The following is a 17,173-nucleotide window of genomic DNA, read 5'->3' as shown; positions in this document are numbered from 1 at the left end:
TCAAAAAGAATAAAATATCGGGCAGGGGTGTAGCTGAAAGGTTGAATGCCCCTGGGTTCCATCTCCAGACCCGCAAAAATAAATAAATAAATAAATAAATAAATAATAAATAAATAAATAAATAAATAAATAAAATGAGTCTCTAGACTATACCATGTGGCCTCAGCAGATACTCCCCCCCCCAAAAACTATCTTGTACTATACTTTAAAAGGTATGTTTGGTATTTTTTTTTTTCTTTTTTTCTTTTTTTTTTTTTTTCTGTGGTACTGGGAACTGAACCAAGGGGCATTCTGCCTCTGAGTTATGCTCCTCATATTTTGTTTTTACCAAATTACTTTCAAATTTATTTTATTTTATTTTGAAATAGAGTCTCACTAAATAAGTTTGGAGGGCCTCATTAAGTTGCCAAGGCTGGCTGTACACCTGCAATCCTCCTGTCTCAGCCTCCTAAGTACTAGGATTACAGGCATGTGCTACAAAGCCCCACTATGCTTCATATTTTAATCTAGCATTAGATGCACTGCATCAGGAAAAGTTGTGCTTCATTTTCCTCCTAAAATTCCAGTCTACTCAATTGTCGGCGATCAAAGTCATTTATTTGTTCTATATAAATATAAAACTTTATTATTTCTGCTTCATATTTTTTACTCTATATTCTACTTGATCTGCAATGAGTATTTCCTATCCTGAATTTTTGTTTTTGCCTTGTTGCCTCATAATATTCTTAATCTCTCCGCCAGTAACAAATTTCTTGGATCTTTGCCTTTTACTAGTGAATTTTACCATTTATATTTATTTTATAACATTTGTTTTGTCTGACTTACATCCTTCTTCTACTTTGTAGATTTCTATTCATTGTTATATTTTTTGTATGGTAGTTTGTGGGTTTTTATCTTCAGTAATATCTTAGATTTTTCATATTTTGTTTTCACCAAGTTACTTTCATATTTAGATTTTTTAAAGTTACAAGGTATTACCAAAGTCGAAATAAAGAATCTGGAAGACAGGTACTTAGCATGTTTTAAAATAAAGCTCTACACTCTCTGAAATAGCTTGGCCTGTGTTAATGAAATCATGAGTTTGGGGACAGTTTATCATCATACAACTATTGTTTTTGAAAGGGGGGTTTCTTGAGAGAAAACCCTGGCGAGTTCTTGTCTACAGAGAGTGAAGAATGACACCCGCAGACTTCAGGAAGGGGAGTAAACGGTTTATTGGAAGCAGCAGGGAATGGGGCAAGGGTGGCTGAACACCCCCAAAGGGGCTGGAACTCTGGATCCAGCACCTGCCTTCAGGACAATACTTGAGAGTAGCCCAAGCCAAATTGCCTTCAGGTGCAGGCTGCTTTCTTCCGGAGTCCACGCGATCTGCCAGAAGGGAATAGAGAAAAGTGGCCGAACACCCCATAGGGGCGGTCGGAACTCCGGGGTCCAGTAGCTGCCTTCAGGGTCACTACCCGAGTGTCGCCCGAGCCAAGTGCCCATCAGTTGCAAACTACTTTCTCACAGAGTCCACGCGATCGGCCAGAAAGAGGTACAGGTCACCCCTAGGGGCCTGGCCAGCCATGATGTCCAGCAGAGGCCTTCAGGTCACTACTCGAGAGTCGCCCGAGCCACGTGCCCTCAGATGCACTCTGCCTTCTCTCAGGGCCAAAGCGACCTGACCTGTGAGAGAGAGAACAGCTCCCCAAAAGGGGAGGGGGTCCCGAGCAGGAAAGTCCCTCCTTTTGCCATCTGACTGGCCTTGCCTGACCGCTTACAAGTTTGCTTTTGGTTAGGGTGACTTTTGGGATTCCAAGGAGAATTTGCATAGGGTATTTGCAACTCCTTTGAAGGGTCTCCTTTCAGGAATACCAGACTTGCTCGGTGGGTTTGTTGATTAGGAAACTCAGGATGGCTTTGTGAAGCTCTGGCCTTCTTATCTCGGAGCCTTTGGAGTTTCAGGCATTTGTCGCCCCTTAGGAAACTCAGGAAATTAACTTTTTTCTACCAAGGCCTTTTCCCTATCTGCCTATTTCCTTTCTATCTCCTCATTTTTATATTTTTACATTTCGCTTTAGAGAATAACTTTGGACAATTATGTCATATTTTATGATCTTTATTTTGTTAAATGATTTAAATGAAACTTCAGATTAGCCACATTACCTGGCAATGGTAGGGATATTAGGATGTTATCAAAACCCTACTCAGACCTATAAGTGGAAGATAGTTCTGTTTAGTTCCTGGTGGCTGGTAATCATTTGTTGTCGTACTGATCAACTACATTTGAATCACACCTATTTTACCAATACTCCAGACCGATGGTATAGGCAGGAATCTTCTATAGCTCTTGCAAATCTGCATTACATGAATCTTTATTTTTGTCTTGTTATTCTCTTCATTTTCTGCAGGTGACCATTTTTGAAGTCCTATAGAAACACAGGTTATAAGTATGGGAGAGGGAAATACTCTTCTAACTCTAACAAGCAAGGAGTGGAGATGCCTGTTTATCTCACTGGTGCAGATGGAAAGCTCTGGGCCCAATGGTTGTGGCGCAGGACGGCCAGGCCTTTGCACATTACTAAGGGCGACTGGTGTAGAAGATGAGTTCTGTTGCCATTTTTGTTGTTACTTTCTTTGTTTTGTGTTGGATTGTTTATTTTAGCACCTTTGATCTTAAAGTTAGGCGTTTCCCCTAATTCAGGCAGTAAGTTATCTTCTTTTTCTTTTTAGTGTTTTTTTGGTTCACATTTTTTTTTTTTTTGAATCCTCATATATCTATTTTAATGGAATGTAGACAAAAGCTGCTAACTAGATGTTATAGACTGGAAATGTGTCCCTGCTGAAAAGCCATTGTTATTGTTGTTTACTCTTTTCAACCTTTTTGTTACAAAGTATGTAGCTAAGGCAGGTATGGTAGTGCACACCTGTAATTCTAGTAGTTGAGAGACTGAGACAGGAGGATTGCAGGTTCAAAGCCAGCCTCAAACTCTTAGAGGAGCGCTCAGCAACTTAGTGAAAACTTGTTTCCCAATTAAACTAGGCCAGAGGGTGTAGCACAGACATAGAACGTCCTTCTGTTCAAACCCCATTACCATCATTACTACCACCACAAGAAAGAACAAATACACAGCTAAACTTCTGACAGTTATGTGTAACTAAATAGTCTTTTTAATACTGCCAGATCTGAATTTAAATTCGGACTCTGCCAGTTCCTAATTCTTACAAATGGCCTTTGGCACATTTTATAAGCTCTTTAAGATCCAATATATTCAACTTAATATCTACATCACTGTGAGGTTATGTGTACCTACTTAGAGCAGTAGCTATTGTTAATGCTGTGTTTGATATTCTGCAAATTTTAATTAACTGGCTTCTAGCATGTATTTATAAAACTGGCATTTTAAACATAAATTTACATTTCGAATGGTTTTTTAGTAGCTGAATTTTAAAGTTAGAGGTTTTTTTGCTATTTTTAAAACAAATGTCAAATTTAAAACTTTAAGGGAAATATATTGCTACCTAGTTGCTTGGCCCTTTATATTTTCCCAAACATTTGCAATTAACTACCATGTTCAGTTCTCACAATAACACCTACAGGTAGATGGCACTCAGGTGCTCGCTTCCATTTTGCTACTGACAAAGCTGAAACTCAGCACACTACCTGGCTCTAATAAGATCACACATTTAATTGGCGCTATTACTGGAGCATTTGACCTCAAAAAACCTCCCTCTTCCATTTTATCAAATAGGTTTGACAATGAATAGAAACATTATTAAGAAGTTGAGTAAATTATTAAATAAGAAGATCTATTTTCTATATGATATATATATATATTATATATTATATATTATATATTATATATTCCTTTGAATGTGCTGAGGATGAGCTGGAAAATGTTTGGGCCAAAGACAGAATGTGGGGAGAAATTCTGTGTTGCATTTTTAATAGGTTCTGTTTATTTTATGGAGAACCAAATGAAATTTACTCAGTTAATAGGTGACATATGCTGTGATCTATGGTAGCTAAAGACTTAAAGAAATATTTTAATTTCCAGGAGGAGGATCATAGGTTCGCAGCTAGCCTCAGCTACTTAGTGAGCCCCCCGCCCCCGCAACTTAGTGAGACCCTAACAAGATTTCAAAATTTTTAAAAAATGGGGCTGGATATTGTAGAATGCCCCTGGGTTCAATCCCCAGTACTTCAAAATAAATGAATAAATAAAAATAAATAACTAATAAAATATGGCTGGTGGTATGGCTGGGTGGTAGAAGTCCCCTGGGTTCCTCCCCTGGTACCACACACAAAATAGAAAGAAACCTCTATCAATTAATTGGTTTGTTTTGACCATCATGGTCACTGGTTGGGATGGTTTAAATGACAACCCAAAGCCTGTTTTCCTGAAGAGGGACATCTCCACAGGTGGATGGAATCTGTAGCTCTTAAGAGTTTCCTTCCCACTGATCAGAGATTTGGGGGCTATTTTTTAATATATTATGAAGCCACTATTTGGAAATTTGGTGAAATTTTAGACTAAACTTGAGAAGCGCATTTGCATTACCTGGGGATGCTTATAAAAATGCAGTGTCTGGGCCTAATTCACATTTATGGAATCTAAATTTCTAGGGATCTGTCCTAAGAATTTGCATTTCTAAATATACAACCCAACTAAATAATTCTTACATTAAACTTTAAGTATTGGCTACTACAAAATATCTCCCCCCAAAAATGCAAAATAGCAATAAATCGCAAATGTTGCTTATATTTTTGTTATCCACAGACCTATAATAGTCCTTCATGAATACTCTAGGTATCTGCAAATGTCAGATTCACAGTTCTTGCACTAAATAAAAACTAGAGCTGCCTTCCAATGGAAGGAGAGTTGATCTCTCCTTTTATGCATGAAAAGGACTGATGGCATGTTTGTTTTCATTCTGGAATTGATACACATTTAATCAAAACATATTTATTTTTTATTTTTTTATTGGTACATTATATTCATACATCATATTGGGGTAAAAATTTGTGTGTACATACATGTACACATCACTGATTTAACCCCTACTCAATTCCCACCCCATTCCCTCCCTGTCTGTCTTTCCCTTGCTTGGCTTAGTGGTTGACTTCGATATGTTTAAGTGCATTGTGTTTTTTAGAGATTTTCCTCTTCCCCCCTCCTTTCTCCTCCTTTAGTTTGTCTTGTTTGCTCCTCTATAGGATTTCCTTTTTCATCTAGAGTTAGTTCCTCCTATGACCCATTTCTCCCTAACTCTCACATATTAGGGAAAGAATCTGATTTCTTCTTTTTTGTGACTGACTAATCTCACTTAGCATAATGTCCTCCAGTTCCATCCATTTTCCTGAAAATGATGTAATTGAGTTTTTTTTAATGGCTGAATAAAATTCCATTGTGTACATATCCCACATTTTTGTAATCTATTCATCTGTTGATGGACATCTTGGCTGGTTCCATAGTTTGGCAGTGGTGAATTGTGCAGCTATGAACATAGATACACATGCATTAGTTTGGTAGTTTGGTTTCCTACCTTTTGGGTAGATAACCCAGAAGTGGTATTGCTCGATCAAATGGTAGATTTGTTCCCATTCTTCTGAGGATTCTCCATACTGTTTTCCAAAGTGGTTGCACTAATTTACAATCCCACCAACAATGTCTTAAGAGTTCCCACTTCTCCACATCCTCGCCAGCATCTGTTGTTGTCTGTGTTTTGAATGATTGCCATTCTAGTTGAAGTTAGGTGAAATCTCAGGGTAGTTTTGATTTGCATCTCTCTGATTGCCAGTGATGTTGAGCATTTTTTCATGCATTTATTGGCCATTGAATTTCTTCTTTTGTGAAGTGTCTATTTAGTTCACTTGCCCATTTTGTTATTGGATGCTTTGTTTTCTTAGTGTTGAGTTTTTGAGTTCTCTGTATATTCTAGATATTAGTCTTCTATCAGAGGTGTAGGTGGCAAAAATCTCCCATTCTGTTGGCTCTCGATTGAGGTTCTTGAGAGTTTCCTTTGCTGAACAGAAGCACTTCAGTTTCATGCAATCCCATGTATTGATTCGCCTTTTAATTTGTTGTGCCTTTGGGGTTCAAAACATATTTTGATTAAAACACATTATATTGCATTGTTGTATAGCACAGTACATAGTTTAAAATACTGCTTGTTTTTGTACTGAAGGTTGAACAAAGAGGCATTATCTGAGTTATATTCCCTGCCCTATTTTTTTTTTTTATTTTGAAACAGTGTTTCACCAGGTTGCTGAGGGACCTCACTAAATTGCTGAGACTGGTGGTGAACCTCTGATCCTCCTGTCTGAGCCTCCCAAGCACTAGGATTATAGGCATGCACCACCTTGCCCAGTTTGAAATACTATATTTAATATACAGCAGTATATTATTGAGCACAATGTATTAGAAAATAAATATAGAAACACAGTAATAAGTCTTGTAATTGAGGGGAAAAATAACACTTTTTTTTTTTTTTTTGGTGGTACTGGGGTTCCTGGAAACCCTTCTACCTCCAGGCTACACTCCCAGACTTATTTTATACTTTTTTTTATTTTTGGAAACAGGGTCTCTTAAGCCAGTGCGGCTGGCTTCGAACCTGCGTGATCCTCCTGTCTCTGCCTCCCAAGCGCGGGGATTACAAGTGTGCGCCACCACGCCCGGCGAAAATAACAAATTTTGAATAATCATCAGCAACCCAACGTGGTGTGTGGGCTTCTGTGGTTAGGCCTCAGGTGTCCTGGTGCAGACAGAGTGAGCTTCACAAGGTGAGGTGTTCCAGTAGGGATAAGTACCAACTGAGCTGAGCCCTGAAAAGAGGTTGGGATTTCGAATAAGTGGACGGAGATAGAGAAAAGAGCCTTGAATGTGTCTTAATTTTTTCTCCTACTAAAAATAGGTTTTAAGGCAGGCCATTTCTGTAGTAGGGAGTAGAAAGTAATACCGGAGAAAAATAAAAGCCAGATTGTGGAGGGCCTCAAATGTCAGGCAGGCCTTACCAGACCAGTAATTTACTTGGCCTTTGACATTATTTTTGTAGCTGTGCGGAACGAAAATATTAATAAATTTGCGAGAAACGACAAGCAGCACTACCAAAGAATGTAAAGCCAATTCTTACTCCGGCAGAGAGAAAGCAAACATAACTTGGAATCACCCTACATCCAACCCAATACAAAGCAGGTTTTTGTAATTCGCCATAACTTGAGCGTTTAATCATTTGCTTTTGACAAGACGAAGGGAGGGGGGACCTAAGCAAGAGCAGAGCCCTTTCTGATGATTTACTGATCAAAGCCAATTAGGATAGTTCTGGTTGAACTGGGCTGAGTTTCTCTGAAATTACTTTTCAAAGTAACGTCAACAAGAGTGAGCATGTGCGATGTTGTACTTTCTACGCATTAGTCCATAAAATCACTAAAAATCACTTGCCTACGTGCAGTGAGCTCCGGCGTGACTTTCGAGGCACAAAATCAAGTGAAATGTAGCCCTGAAATGCAAGGCTTTTTGCTATTTTTGTCTTTTGTATGAGGACATGAGGATATTTTTCACTTAATAGATTGAATAAAATTTTCCTCTGGGCCCCTCTGTGTTATGACATGGTTCTGAGCAAATATCGGGTCTAGAGGGAAAGAGTGTGTGTGTGTGTGGATCTGTGCCATAACCTCGGAACAGCGGGATAATAAAGTAGAACAAAGAGATGAACACAAGGAAACCATCTCACATTTTATGCTATACATGGAAATAAAATCTTGTTATACAAAATAAATGACTGATAATAACAATATATTTTTCTGGTATCATTCAGGTTGTGGGTGGCTCTTATAAAAGATCTTTTGAAAACATAATTCTATAATTCTCATGAAAAATGTATTTCACCTTAACCATTTCACATTAAATATTTCAAAAATATATTTTTTCACATGTCTGGGTAAAATTTTGTAAGCAATCTTGTATATTATTGATGACTTACACTATTAATTATTGCCCTTGTATTTCATTATTGAGTTTGCTCTTATTTTTAATATGTCTAAAAGGCTATATGTTTTAGATTATTTTGTACCAGCTCATCATCATATTATTATTTGATATCGGGAACAAATTCGGGCATTCTACCTCTGAGCTATACCTCCATCCCTACTTTATTTTTATTTTGAAACAGCATCTTGATAAGTTGCTAAGGCTGGCCTTGAACCTGCAATCCTCCTGTTTCAGCCTCCCAAGTAGATTACAGGCATGTACCACCACACCCAGAATAATGTTTTCTTTGGAGGCATTAATTACACTTTAGAGGGAGGAAAATGCTTATCTTAGAAGTTAAGCAGATTGGGTACCAAAAACCAACTAGCTCAGTTTCCTCACCTGTGAAAGGAAAATAGCAATGCACTCTTCATTATTTATTGAAATGATTAGATACTAAATACCACATAAATACTAAAGCCCTTCCTGCTATGCCTGGCACAGATTGGGACTCAATAACTGTTAGCACTGTCCACTCGTGTTCGCTGTGTAGGATTTAGTGTCATTTATTATAGCTGAAAGATACATGGACGCTTACTCTTTTCTTTTTCTTGTGCTAATTCTATTCTACTGTAAGCCAAGATGTTTAATAATCAAACTTATCTTAATTGTGTCTAAAATAATGAACAATACACTAGGGCTTGAGGAAATAGTCAACTTTGCAATCTCTATTTTTTAAACATAGGAGCTTTTAGACGATATCTTGGTTCTTGAACATGTTCCCATAGCTGAGGTCACTTACAGTGCGTAGCTTCTAAGAAGGGACATTTAACTATAATCAACACAGAGAGCATTGCAGATGCTATGAAATATAGCTGTCCTCTTAAGAAAGTAAAAAATGGAAGTGGGGAATAGTAGCATGACAGGAGCGTTTATAAACACATGTTCTGGCCTGGAAACACTCTCTGAACAATTGCATCATTCAAACTTTATGGCAACCCTCAAAGGAAATTATCATTCTTTACAGGTGTAAAAAATTGACAAAATTATGGAGCTACAGGAGCTTATTATACTCAGTCTATTCTGCACTTTGAACTTCTCTTCTTATATTGTCTACTTAGAAATGATGCATTTAATCTTTACCATTCTGATCGTTATTATGAGGTGATACTACAATGTAGCAATACATTTATATTTAAAAAAGGAATACATTTATGCATGAAATTTTCTTAAAAATCATAAAAGAATTTCAGGATAGAAAATTGGTAGAGGCCATTGGACTCTATAACCTATCTTTTCTTACAGTTCCTCTAATGTTCATTCTGAAAGGCTACCTGTTCTGTGTTTGTACCTCTTCAAGGTTAGGAAATTTGCTATCTTCCAAGACATCTCATTCTATGCTTGGTCAGCATCAACTGCTAGAAGATTCTGCCCTGTCAGCACAAATATAACATGTTACATCATATTACTATTGGTACCAGTTTTCACAGATGGGACCAAATAAAACAAAGATTCCATGAAATGGACATTCACCTATACAAATACCCTTCTGATATGTTCTAATATTTGCTTTGCTTTAGGTTAAGCCTCCATAGTTTCTTTAATTTCTTTAGGACATGATTTTTCTTTATTTTTCACTATTTTTTCTTTCCGTAATGAAGAATATATTTTCAAAATTTCTTTTGATGAAAATAAAACTATTTTCACCTCAGATCTGGAAATAGAAATTGACATTTCCTTTGGCCCATATTCTGTATCATCCACCATGACAGCCCAATTATCACTAAAAATGCTGGAAACCACATTGCCTTGGATCCATATTTCAATGATAGTTTGAGATAATACATATTAAAGTAAACCAGCAGTGGTGCATGTCTGTAATTGCAGCTACTCAGGGAGCCGAGGCAGGAGGATTGCAAGCTCAAGGCCAGACTAGGCAACTCAGTGAGAACCTGTCTCAAGATAAAATTTAAAAATGAGTGGGATGTAACTCAATGGTAGAGTACCCCTCGGTGCAATCCCTAGCACCACACACACCTAAAGGTAACCCATAAACTATAGTAAATTCTGTAAATGTTAGTTATTGGCCAGACATGGTGACACATGCCTGTAATCCCAGTACTTGGGAGGCTGAGACAGGAGAATCGCAGGTTCAAGGCCAGCCTCAGCAAATTAGTGAAGCCCTCAGCAAATTAGCAAGACCCTGTTTCAAAATAAAAAATAAATAGGATTGGAGGTGTAGCTCAGAGATAGAATGTACTTGTGTTTAAGTCCCAGTTCCAGAAAGAAAAATGAGGAAGAAAAGAAGGAAGGAAGGGAGGGAGGAAGGAAGGAAGGAAAAAAGGGAGGGAGGCTTCACTATTTTCTTCAAGGAAAACTGTCTCCATTAGTGAACACAAGAACCTTTCTTGCCTGAACAAAATCTACCCTGTTCTATTACTTTATTCTGTTCTGTTCCATTGTATTCCTCTAATCCTCCATTCACTTTTCTTTCCTCCTTGTATAAATCATTGTAATATAAACTTATAGAGATTTGTGTGTATGTAGAAGTTGTCCTTAAGTTCTCGTTTTCCTTCTTTTGTTACCATGCTATTTAGCTCTCTCTGTGGTGACAACCTTCTAACTGTAATATATACATTCAAGATGTAAACTCTGCTGGGCATGGTGGTGCACGCTTGTAATCCCAGCATTTGGAAGGCTGAGACAGGAGGATCATGGTTTGTGGACAGCCTCAGCTATTACCTATTGAGGCCCTTTGCAATTCAGTGAGACCTTGTTTCAATATAAAACGAATAAAAAATGTAGGCCAGGGGGTGTCGCTTAGAGGTAGAATGCCCCTGGGTTCCATCCCTAGTACCACACACACACACACACACACACACACACACACACACACACACACACACACAGATGGACACTCTGCTCTTTTAAAAATCCATGCCCTTTATCTTAGTCCATTTTCTATTGCTACAGTAAAATAACTGAGAACAGAAAGTTTATAAAGAAATGATTTCTTACTCTTTTGGAAGCTGGGAAGTCTCTGAAGATGGTACTATCATCTGGTGAAAGCCTTCTTGCTTCATCCTAACATGGTGAAAGACACCCTGTGGTGAGACAGAACAAGTATGCTAGCTCAGGTCTCCTCTCTTTTCACAATGCCACTAATACCGTACTGGGTATGACCTCATATAATGACCTCACATAATGCTAATTACTGCCCAAAGGCCCCGCCCACAATCTTTTAACACATGAATGTAGAAATGAAGCCTCCAACACAGTACACAGAGTCATCCCCTGGTATCTTGGTGAGTGGTTTCAGGACCTCCAAGGTTATCAAAATCTATGAATGTTTGAGGCACTCACATAAAATGGTGTAATATTTTCATGTAACATATGCACATCCCATATATAGTTTAAATCATCTCTAAATTACTTATAATTTAACTTAATAATTACTCACTACAATGGAACTGCTGTATAAATAGTGGTCTATATTGTTTGAGAAGTAATGACAACATAAAGAGTCTGTAATGTTCAGTGCAGATGCAATCATTTAGAAATTATTTTTTGATCGGAGGCTGGTTGATTCTGTATCTGTAGAATTCACAGACATGGAGGGACAGCTGTAACTTTTGCCACATGTCTTAGTCAATGAAAGCCCCGGCTTTATTTTTCTTAATTGGTTTTCTTTCCATGCCCTTGATAGATCAACAGATGCAAAGTTGCCACCAACCACTAGTCAAAAGCAAAATAGAAAAAAATTAAAACAAAAAGTCAGAATTTCCACTTTGGGGACAAAATTAAAATTAAGAAGTAATTTTTTTATAATAGGTGTTGCCTAAAATAGTAATCTGTATTTAAATTCCTTAAAACTCATTTTTCTTTTTTCTATATACTTTTATTGGTGCATTGTAGTCTCACAGCATAATGTAGTTCAGAATGATAGTGTCGTCCATGCACAAAACACTTGGTGAATTTCCTCCCGGCTCTGTCCCCGCTCCCCTCTTCTCTATACATGATTTGAGATTGGCGTTGGTATTCTCATTTATCTACACAAAGTCAATGGAAGTGATTCCTCCATTAATTCTCCCTGCGCCCCCATCACCTCCCCTAGATCCCTTCCCTCGCTCCACTGGGGTTCTGCTCCATTATCTGAAGTCCCCCTGTATCCCAATTACTCCCTAGCTTCTGTATATTAGAGAGAACATATGACCTTTCTTGATACGGTCTTGAATACATATTGCTAATATTTTGTTTGAAATTTTTGCATCTATGTTCATCAAGCTTATTGGTCTGTGACTTTTGTTTCTTGAAGTATCTTTATTTGGTTTTGGTATTAAGGTGGTACTGGCTTCATAGGAGTTTGGATGAATTCTATCTTTTTCTGTTTCATGAAATAATTTGTGAAAGATTGGGTTTAGTTCTACTAGAAAGGCTTTGTAGAATTCAGTTGGGAATCTGTCCGGACTGGGATTTCTCTTTGATTGAAGTTTTTTTTTGCTGTCTTATTTTTTTCCATGATAATAGTGCTGATGTGCAGGGTTGTGATCATAGTAAACATTCTCCAGTGTGATTTAAAAAGGGGAGGTGCCATATGTTAAGCAGAGATTGGGTCTAAGAATATAACAGGCCTGCCTAGTCAGTGGCACAGATGCTTCTTAACACTAAGCTCCACTGATCCGCCTTGGGTAAACGAGTCAGAACCCAGTCCTCACACTTGCTAGCTATGATGAGGAGAGTGGCATCGAAAAACAAATTCACGCTTTTGGAAATGGTACAAAATCTTCAGAAACTGGCTTTGTCAACTCCGTAGGTCTTTGGTTGGGGCCTTTCTTTTCTTTTCTTTCTTTCTTTCTTTCTTTCTTTCTTTCTTTTTTTTTTTTTTTTTTGCTTTTCAGAAAAATGTTTGGAACCAGGACACATGGTTTGCATATTTTAATGGCGATGCTCATAGGTAATCTTCACTTTACTTATTACTTACATAGAGTAATTGTTACCATTGTTGGAGTTTTAAAAATGTTTATTTAACAACTAATGTTTAGTGTTATTACAAACATTATGAAAAGTAGAACTTTATGCATTGAGCTCCTGGTTCTTATATTTAATTTCTACTTGAATTTCTATTATTGAAATGAAGAAAATACTTAAGCCAATTAGCAGGTAAAGACAAAACTTACTTATTTCTACATGTCTTTGTAGAAATAACTCTTCACCAGATATTTCATTGACCATGACTTTAATAAAATGAAGACTATGGCAAAAGTCAATTTCATAGCTAATAATATTTATATTAAACATGAATTATACATCTTTTTGTTCACTAACATAATCTCTGATAATTTATGAGATATACCATGTAGTAGAAATTTTCCTTAGCATGAATATATTTCACGTGTCATATTATTAAAGAATCACATGCTAATCTAAAAATATTAAAAGTAAATAAAATTAAGTAGCAGCTTGCAATTAACTAAGTTGACTTTATATAAATATAGTTGTACACTTCAAGTAATCGATCTCATAATATAGTCTTAGATGTAAACAATCAATTCAGTCAACTAAAATATTCAATTAGGAGACTAAATAGCTCCTGTGATCCAGTAAGTATTACCTAATCCTTTTATTTTGATTGACAGATCTCTTTCTTTGCCCAGTCAATCATATAACCAGTTAAATAATTTCAATCTGCTTTCCTGTTTTTAGTTTACTTAATTCCTCAAGTAAGTATGTCTGAAATTGTTTTACTTTGGAAGTGTCAATAGAATTGATTTTAAGAGAGGCAAAAGTATGTCACTATTATTGTACTTTTCAATTAATTTTACTTATCATTCTTTACATGTTTGAACTTAATTCATGCTTTCTCTACATTTTTTAAATGATAAGAAAAATTTAAATTAGTTTTTCTATGTATATACGTGTGTGTGTGTGTGTGTGTGTGTGTGTGTGTGTGTGTGTACTGGGAATTGAACCCAGGAACATGCTACCTCTGAGCTACACCCCCAGCCCTATTTTTATTTTCAAAAGGGTCTTGATAAGTTGTAGCAGCTGGCCTCTAACTTGTGGTCCTCCTGTCTTGGCCTCCCAAGTATTGGGACTACAGGAGTGTCCCACCACACCAGGCTCTGTGTATTTGTTTATTTTTTTGTTGTTGTTATTGTTCTGGGGATTGAACACAGGGACATTTGATCTCTGAGCTATACTCCCAGCCCTTTTTATTTTTTAGTTTGAAACAAGGTCTCCATAGGTTGTTAAGAGTCTTGCTACGTTGCTAAGGCTGGTCGCCAACCTGCGATCCTCCTATCTCAGCCTCCCAAGTATTGGGATTACAGATGCATGCCACCACACCCGGCTGAGTACGTTTTTTTAAATAATTCAAAACCAAATTTTGGAAGTTACTTTGTGAAATATTAAATGAGTACATTTTAGAAAGTCTAAGAAAAAAAAAAAAACAGAGCAAACAGTAAGGAAAGCCCTACTGTCTGTTCTTGTTTGCTGATCAGGTAGAAGTGAAAGGAAACTATAAATTGTAAGGAAAAAAAACATTATATTTCAGGCTCTAACAGTCTTACATGTGGACACCTTTAATGGCTTCCTAGAACATCATTCTGTCTCTAGTTTCCCTTTTCATAGCCCTATGAGACAGATCTCATGAGAAACTGCATTGGGTTTTCTGTCCAACAATTAGCCAATTATTTCCCAGTGCCAGAAAATAAATAAATAAGTAAATAAATAAAACAAAACTTTATATGTTCCCAGACTTCCAATTAAACCTTTCTGACTTGATTTGCCCACATAAATCCTCTTTGCCAACCAAATCGCCCGGCCTCGTCACCTCTAACTGTCTTCAGGTTTTCCATTTAGGAGTGTTTTGCTTATTTACTTATTTGTACGTACAATGACCCTTTTGTTAATCTGATCCATACTTGAAACTTTGCTAAATATTCTCTAATATTGCCTGAGGCTTTTTTCTTTCTTTTTGTTTTTTGTGTATATGTGTGTGGTGCTAAGGATTGAACTCGGGGGTATTCTACCTCTGAGCTATCCCCTCTCCAGTCCTACTTCTGATTGCTGTTGTTTATTTTGAAATGGGGTACCAAAACTAAACTGCAAAGGGCCTCGCTAAGTCTCTAGGGCTGGCTGAAAACCTGCAATCCTCCTGTCTCAACCTCTCAAACTATTAGGATTACAAGTGTGTATCACCACACCCGACTGTACGATATATTTTCATAGACACACATTTTGAAGAATATTGGGACTAGGTCAATATCTTCTTTCCGTCTCCCGTAATACTCAAAAAGAACAGAGCACACAAAGTATTTTGTAAATTTGAGACAACAGTAAATTGAACTTTCAATTGAGGGTTCAAGATATTTTTTATGTCAGTGACCAAAGTGAGTTATGAGAGAAATCAAAATGTGGAATGTCACAATAAATACAGGTAACAGACTTCAAGCTCTGGAAAGATTTATTCCCATTTCAAGGGCAAATGAAAATTCTCCAAAGGCAATTTGAAGCAGTGGGTCTGTCAAGAGATTTGTTTGGAGAGAGCTGCTATGTTGTGAGTCATATAAGCGACCCTTAAATTTTCAGATTGAAAGCTACACTCCAAGCCCAAGCTGAGGGAGAAGGGCTTCTAGGACAATTTTGACTGGTGGGGGGCACTGATTTCTAGGCTCTCTGCCTGCTTGGGGAATCTAAAGGTAAGAGCGTGTGTCTCATCATCCAAGGCAGGAGGAAAGAGAAAGACTCGCTGCCGTGTCTGAGAGGGAATGTGCCCCCCCACATCTGTGGTCCAAGGTGCATGAATCTCAAGGTCCAGATGGGAAATCTATGGGAAGAATATCAATAGACAGCCCAGCCTGTGTGAATGGGAACCGCCCCACAGGCCTCTGTCAGGAGGGAAGGCGACCCAGACAGGAAAGGATGGCCAAAAAGGAGTTAGCATAGAAGGCCAATAGCTATGGGAGGGACAGAGGAGGGGAACGTGAGGGCAGCTGTCACCAGGAAGCCTGTGCTGCCGCTAAATTTCTGAGGCCGGCTTCGAACCTGAGATCCTCCTGTTTTGGCCTCCCAAGGATCGGGATTACCATGCCTGGCTTTAGACTTTGATCTTTCTAAGCCTCGATTTTTTTCCGTAAAAAAGAACTAAGAATATTTGCCTTGAAAACCTGAGATCATTGTGGTTAGCACAAGTATAATATAAAGGTGTTGGGGAAATCACAAAGTGTCCTACAAATGTCATTACTTGTTCACGTGAATTTATCATCACTCTTAAAAGATGTTATGTTTCTTGTTACTTTGATCTGAAAATTCTAATAATTCTCTTATTAAATATCATTCTTTGACTTGGCGTTAGAAAAAGCTTTAAAAAAGCGAAGTCAAAATTATAAGGTAGCTTGTTATGGAATAGTCAGCTTATACTAAAATTGTTGGAAGAGGAAGAAATAGGGCCTTCCATTTACCTTAGAAGCTTAATATGGTGAGATGTCTAGGTCTGTATATCTGTAAACTTGGTTTCAGGACTTATGGGGAAGTGCAGAGAGGACAGAAGGAAACATCACTATTAACAGAATGGACAATAACGGAGAAAGGAGCTGACGAATTAATCATTTATATCGAGGATCACTGCCAAGAGCAGTATTTCTTCCTGTTTCCATTTCTTATGATATTTCATTTCATTTTCACGTCACTTTTTATTATTTATTTTTATTACATACAATTATGACACCAAAAATATTTCTTGCAATTTTTAGCTTGTGCTGTTTATTCATGTATAACTATTATAAATTCATTTCACGATATATATGTTGCATGTAAGTCTGACATTGGTAGTTTGAATCAATCAATGGTTGACATATTACCTATTTCTTTTTGATGGTGATACTGGAGATTGAACCTGGAGGAGGGTCTACCTCTGAGCTATAACCCCAGGCCTATTTTATTAATTAGTTTAGTTTTTGAAACTGGGTCACATTAAGTTATTGAGGCTAGTCTCGAACCTGCAATCCTCCTGTCTCAACCTCCCTAGTACTGGGATTGTAGTTGTGCGGAACCATGCCTGACTGACACATTATCTATTTTTAGAGGATGACTTCATAGTTGGCCCTGACCACTCTTCTCTTCACAAAACATATAGAATGAGATAATTGATTTTAGTTTTCATCAGGAACTGTATTTTAAGCCAGGCTTGGTGGTACACACTTGTAATTCCATTACTTGGGAGT

The 17,173-nt window shown here is 37.4% G+C and overlaps 1 protein-coding gene across 1 annotated transcript in view; it reads left to right on the top strand.

Moving 5' to 3' along the window:
• The window catches only part of CRB1 (crumbs cell polarity complex component 1), a gene marked incomplete at both ends in the record, with an annotated part of 205,449 nt that overhangs the window by 111,132 nt on the left and 77,144 nt on the right, over nucleotides 1-17,173 (top strand). The window lies entirely within an intron of this gene.

The sequence above is a fragment of the Muscardinus avellanarius genome, assembly GCF_963383645.1.
Source record: "Muscardinus avellanarius genome assembly, chromosome: 7".
NCBI classification, from domain to species: domain Eukaryota; kingdom Metazoa; phylum Chordata; class Mammalia; order Rodentia; family Gliridae; genus Muscardinus; species Muscardinus avellanarius.
This window is presented reverse-complemented; position numbering and strand designations above follow the sequence as displayed.